General features: G+C 40.9%; 1 protein-coding gene and 1 long non-coding RNA gene across 2 annotated transcripts in view; one reads left to right on the forward strand and one right to left on the reverse strand.

Moving 5' to 3' along the window:
* Positions 1–6,789, reverse strand: part of sult1st6 (sulfotransferase family 1, cytosolic sulfotransferase 6) — a 50,354-nt gene that overhangs the window by 9,084 nt on the left and 34,481 nt on the right. The window lies entirely within an intron of this gene.
* Positions 1–6,789, forward strand: part of LOC107708286 (uncharacterized) — a 24,625-nt gene that overhangs the window by 794 nt on the left and 17,042 nt on the right. The window lies entirely within an intron of this gene.

Below are 6,789 nucleotides of genomic sequence, written 5' to 3' on the forward strand. Positions count from 1 at the left end.
GTTCCTGGGCACCACTATCTCTCAGGACCTGAAGTGGGACAGTCACATTGACTCCAATGTGAAAAAGGCCCAGCAGAGGTTGTACTTCCTTCGCCAGCTGAGGAAGTTCAACCTGCCACAGCAGCTGCTGATACAGTTCTACTCGGCCATCATTGAATCCGTCCTCTGCACTTCAATAACTGTCTGGTTCAGCTCAGCTACCAAAACTGACCTCAGAAGACTTCAGTGGATAGTCCGGACTGCTGAGCAAATCACTGGTACAAACCTCCCCACTCTCCAAGAACTGCACTCATCCAGAGTGAGTAAAAGAGCTGTGGACACCTCACACCCAGCACACTTCCTCTTTGAACTGTTGCCATCTGGCCGGCACTACACTGAACACCAGAATGGCCAGACATAGGAAAAGTTTCTTTCCTCAGGCCATCTACCTCATGAACAGTTAAATGTTCTCCCCACTGTGCAATAAAACATGTGCAATACCCAACTATCTATACTTATATTTATTATACGTACTGTATGTTATTGATTTAATATATCTTACATCTATCCACATTCCCTTGCATAATTTGTCTATAGCACATCTGTACATACAATATACTTTTTAATGTCTCTTTGTCTATTGTTTTTTTTTTACATATTTATTTTTACTCACTTATTTTTATTTTGTTATCTGTGTCTTGTCACTTGTCAACCTGTCTGTGTACTGGAAGCTTCTGTCACCAAGACAAATTCCATGTGTATGTAAGCACACTTGGCAATAAAGCTCTTTCTGATTCTGATGCTTCCTTCTGGAGGTCAGTCGCAACAGGATGCCTGACTGAAACAGGTGAGGTGTTTTTAAAGGGGCCACAGCTCTGATGCAGCGATGGGTTATCCTGAGATGAAAACATCGCAGGCACCAAGCGTAGGATGGAACATGGGTCAGCTACCAAAACTGACCTCAGAAGACTTCAGTGGATAGTCCGGACTGCTGAGCAAATCACTGGTACAACCCTCCCCACTCTCCAAGAACTGCACTCATCCAGAGTGAGTAAAAGAGCTGTGGACACCTCACACCCAGCACACTTCCTCTTTGAACTGCTGCCATCTGGCCGGCACTACACTGAACACCAGAATGGCCAGACATAGGAAAAGTTTCTTCCCTCAGGCCATCTACCTCATGAACGGTTAAATGTTCTCCCCACTGTGCAATAAAACATGTGCAATACCCAACTATCTATACTTATATTTATTATACGTACTGTATGTTATTGATTTAATATATCTTACATCTATCCACATTCCCTTGCATAATTTGTCTATAGCACATCTGTACATACAATATACTTTTTAATGTCTCTTTGTCTATTGTTTTTTTTTTACATATTTATTTTTACTCACTTATTTTTATTTTGTTATCTGTGTCTTGTCACTTGTCAACCTGTCTGTGTACTGGAAGCTTCTGTCACCAAGACAAATTCCATGTGTATGTAAGCACACTTGGCAATAAAGCTCTTTCTGATTCTGATGCTTCCTTCTGGAGGTCAGTCGCAACAGGATGCCTGACTGAAACAGGTGAGGTGTTTTTAAAGGGGCCACAGCTCTGATGCAGCGATGGGTTATCCTGAGATGAAAACATCGCAGGCACCAAGCGTAGGATGGAACATGGGCTTTGAATCAATACTGAAGGGGGCCGCATGTGAAGCAGACCCAGAGGAATCACAGAGGAAGTGGCTGACATGAGGCCAAGCATCCTCTGAAAGCCCTGAGGGGATGTGAAGTCCCAAGTCTGAATGACGCCGCAAGCCACTGAATTATCAGGGAGCATTCCGGCGTAATCCATGCCCACATCTGGGCAGAATCAATAACTGTCTCAAGGAAGACTTCTCGCTGGTTGGGAGACAGAAAGCTCTTGGCTAAATTAATTAGTAGCCCAAGCCACTCCAGGTGGCTGAGCAGCAGCGACCTGTGAGCGATGAGTTCCTGTTTCGATCTGGCTAAGACCAGCCAATCGTCTAGGTTACTCACAATGCAGATTCCAATCCGTCTCAGAGGAGAAAGAGCAGCATACGTGCACTTTGTAAAGTGCATAGGACCAGAGACAGTCCGAATGATAAGATTGTAAATTGATAATCCACCCCCTCGAACGTGAATCTCAAGAGCGGTCTGTGATGAGGGGCTATCTGGATGTGAAAGTAAGCGTCTTTCAGATCCACAGATAAAAAAACAGTCCCTGCAGCATATTTGTGTGAGGATCTGCTTCCAAGTCAGCATCTTGAATGGGCGATTCATAATCGCACAGTTCAGATGCCTGAGCCTGCCATTTTTCTTGGGAATGAGGAAGTAGCAGCTGTAAAAACCTCGCTGTTCACTAGAGGAACTGTTTCCATGGCGAAGTGGCCTGTGAGCAAACTGGAGTGAGTAACTTCATTCTACGGGGCTGGAGCACTTAGGCAAGAAGTGGTGCATGACCTGCAATGACTTTTGAGCTGCAGTGAAGCGCTTTGCAAATACGCCGGGCAGATGGCAGGTAGACGTGTGGGGAAGCTTGCCATATCCTCTTACTTCAATGCCGTCAAGAGAGGTGAGGGCGGCAGAAATATAAAAGTTGACACGTGCCGAGTAGGGGCGTGCCACGTCTTGATAAGTTCATTGTGAACTCTAGCAGGAGATTTGTTGACGACAACCCAGCGGGCATCATTCATCTAAACGGCTACGGGCAGGCTCTTCCGGAGCCGACCATTCTAAGCTGAGATTCTCCACAGCCTGGTGAAGCTGTCAGCGATACAGAATCATAGGTGACAGCATTCTCCTCTGATCCGCCTAAAAAGATCAAACTGCTCGATGCAGACGAAGGGCGCTGATCCTCACATGTAAAACACACTGGTGGATCAAAGTGCTGCGGGGAGAGTGAGCACGCAGGACCTGTGCTGGTGTGAGATCACTCAAGCCCGGTTGCTTATCCCCGTGACTCCACTGTTTCTTTCTCAGAGCTAGCTGAGAGGGGAGAAAGGGGAGATCAAGGCTGCCTTCATTGAAGAAGGTGATCCGTGAGTGGAGAAGGGTGAGACTCATTCTCTCAGTGAGAGCATTCCGTTCTGGTGAGCGCAGTCTATGCGTGCCCATCTGCATCATGCAGGGGCTGAGCTTCTTGCTTTGGCTTCTTGCTTCAGATTCCGGCAAGGAGATGATCTTCCTTGCTGAAGGAGAAAAATTGGACAAAATGGTGCTCAGAGCCGACTTATACAGCAGTCGGCTCCACCCCTTTTGGCGGGTTGAAGCGCCATTGGTTCATGCAGCTACACGAATGTGATCAAATCAGTCTTCAGTATCAGAGTAAACAGGAGTTTCCCCATAATCGTCAGTGACGCAACGGGAGAGACCATTCGAATGGGAACTTGTATGTGTAAATACACTTTTTATATTGAAACATCAGTGTACTATTCTATGCAACATAATGTATAGTTAACAGCTGAAAGTCGAGATATCAAGTAGGTGACAATTTTTTTTGTATAATTGTTTCTGAAATTGAAGAAACTTCACTACAGTATAATTTCTGGCCTCACCAGTGACAAACAAATAATAGAATGTTATCTTAGAATGCGTATATTAATATTTATTCTCAATGTTCATTGTCCACTGACAAATCAGAAAGTGATTTGCCAGTGGACACGGCAAGAGCCCCTGTAATTAGAATCTACAAAAGACTTTTTGCTACAGGTTAATTTGCATTTAAGTCGCAAACTGTACCGCAGTAGTTTCGATTTCAAGCCATTTGAGTGCTATAGGCTTTGCTGTGCTAATTGGTTTAATAATGTCATGTGCTGTTCGTAGCCTAATCTCTGATCATCTTTTTGTGTGAGAGTTCATTTACATGCGGCAAAAATGGCGATTGCACAAAGTACAATATTAAAATTTTTCAAGAAATCACGCAAAGTGCGAAAGAGAAAGTTTGCCATCTATGTCAGTGCCTGCTTCAGCTTTCCACAAGGAGACAGCGAAGCGGCAACAGCTGTTTTCAGGACACCGACACGAACATTTCATCAGGAGTGTAGTGGTGAGACTTCCAAAACACCGTATGATGACCGTATTCCTTTACACTGAATTTGCCGGAAAGAATCATTGCTTTTCCCCAAAATGGTACAATGAATTCACATGGCTTGAATATAGTTTGACAAATAATGCTGTGTGGTGGATGCGCAATATAGCCTACATGTATCATACGGATGACATAATCTGAGAATATTTGTTTTCTATTTGAATTGGTTCATTATTAAAACAATTCACGTTCTATAGATATATTTCTCATGTCTGTGAAGCAACAGAGTTTTGGTTCATTTTTGACGCGCTCAAGTTCACAGGGACAGAGACGGCAGAAATAGTATCCTGTTTGGTTTCATTATTTTATAGCGCACAACGTTTTGTTGTTATTGTGAGTGTACACAAATAAATGTAGACCCTTACCAGATTTGAATGATGTAATTATTCGTAGTCTGTATTTTAATTGCAACTGATAGCACCTGCGATTCCAAATTAACTGTCATGCAGTATAAGGGCGCTGTCATTCAGCTTCCACACTCCGCACAAACACTTGAAAATGCTCACATTTAATATAGAGCGGCCCCCTTACTTTATGACGGGCCCCCCTAAGCCACTGGTGTACATTAAAACATATGTGTTCAAATTTTAAAAATGTGGTGCAGCGCTACGTAGGGCTGGGTATCGTAAATTTTTTTTATATCGATACCGATACCTTGACTTCGATACCGGTTCCTGAACGATACTTTTTTCGATACCAATTTTATGAAATGTATTTTAACAAGATTACATTATCTAAAAAAAAAAACTTTGGTTTTATTTTTCAGCTTGTTGATCTTTATACAGACTCAAAAGATTTGTTAAGTGGGGGGGGGCACTATATGGTATCGAGCTTATATATATATATGTGTATATATATATATATATATATACACACATGTATGTATATGTGTGTGTGTGTGTATATATATATATATATATATAATGTAGATGGTTGCCTGATCAACCTGTCGGTGTTCAATTTGTGATAATGTCTGGCTGATTCTACATTATCCTGCTTATTACAGGTCTACTTAACAAATGAAAAATTAATACTTGGATATAGGTGGGGCTGGGTATCGTTCAAAAATTTTCGATATCGATACCGATACCTTGACTTCGATACCGGTTCCTGAACGATACTTTTTTCGATACCAATTTTATGAAATGTATTTTAACAAGATTACATTATCTAAAAAAAAAAACTTTGGTTTTATTTTTCAGCTTGTTGATCTTTATACAGACTCAAAGACTCATCTCCTGAGCCACTGCACAAAGGAAACAATGTAACCAACACAATAAATCAGTGCAAATGATGAGCATTTACTGATGAGCATTAGCAGCTTCCAGCGCTGTCTGCCTGTGCTCTCTCTTCCATGATCGCTGCTCTGACTCAGAGGTAATAACATATTTAATTTCAGCAACAATACATGGCCAAAACACACACGGCAATCGGAAGTTATTACAAAAACTTGATGGTGGTTTAAAGTGAGTTTTGAGTAAAAGCGGAATATAAATCTTATTTATTGTCTTATGCAGGGGTTAAATTGGGGGTCATACAAATTGAAGGCAGGCCTTGTAAAGGAATAGTTCGACCACAAATAAAAAATGTGTTGAAATGTTTAATCCACACGACCCCAGTCCATCAATCAATGTCTTGTGAAGGGAAAAGTTTATAATCCTTAATCCATAATAACACTTCCTCCAGTGAAAATGTCCATTCCCTGTTGCCCTCTTACATTAAAATCCGCTGACATATTTGTGTAGAACGGATTTGGGCCATTTTATAAAGGTGCTGAATCTGTGCATATTTCTCTCCTGATTCAGATAAGATGACTTTTTCACTGGATAGAGGACTCGTATTATACTGTTTAACATTAAAAACATCTTAATAATGGATTTGTTTAATACAAACATGCAGCTTTTGACTTCACAAGACTTGGATTATTCTGATGTTTGTATCAACTGTTTAGCCTTTCATTCTGACGGCACCCATTCACTGCAGATGATCCATTGGTGAGCAAGTGATGTAATGCTAAATTTCTCCAAATCTGTTCCAATGGAAAAAAACGAACTAATCTACATCTTGCATGGCCTGAGGATGAGTAAATTTTCAACACATTTTTATTTGTGACCCTCCGTTAGCATCTTTTGTGCTTTAGAAGTAAAAATTTAATGTATACTTCACCAAAAAAATCATAATTTACTCTCAAGTTGATCCAAACTTTTATGACATTCTTTCTTCTGTGAATCATAAAAAAGACATTTTGAGAAATGTGTCAATTATTATTATTATTTTTTTTTTTGGTTACCAACACTCTCAAAAATGGCAGACAGAATACATTATGCAGTCGATAACTGCGTCATACTATATAACAATGAGCAAAAATCAGTAAACGTGACAGTATAAACCTTACTCAATCTTATAAGACGCACAATATACACTCGAGCTGTGGCTGTAATCAGTGCTATTTCTCTTCCCCAGTACCCGTGCCACTGACGAACTGATATCTGCTGCAGCTGATGCAATATGCGATCGCTCCGTGCCGAGTTGCTTATATTTCATATTCTTTCATTTGATATATAAGTTAAATTATAATAATGTGATTATCTATACGTTATCAAATTAAATCATTTACACTGAAAAATACAACTTGTAAATATTTTTGAATATGATGCTTTTGAAGTCACTTGAACCATCATGTAAACACCACCATGCTGGCAGGCAGGGAC

The sequence above is a fragment of the Sinocyclocheilus rhinocerous genome, unplaced genomic scaffold (genome assembly GCF_001515625.1).
Source record: "Sinocyclocheilus rhinocerous isolate Xijiao unplaced genomic scaffold, SAMN03320098_v1.1 scaffold716, whole genome shotgun sequence".
Classification (NCBI taxonomy): Eukaryota; Metazoa; Chordata; class Actinopteri; order Cypriniformes; family Cyprinidae; genus Sinocyclocheilus; species Sinocyclocheilus rhinocerous.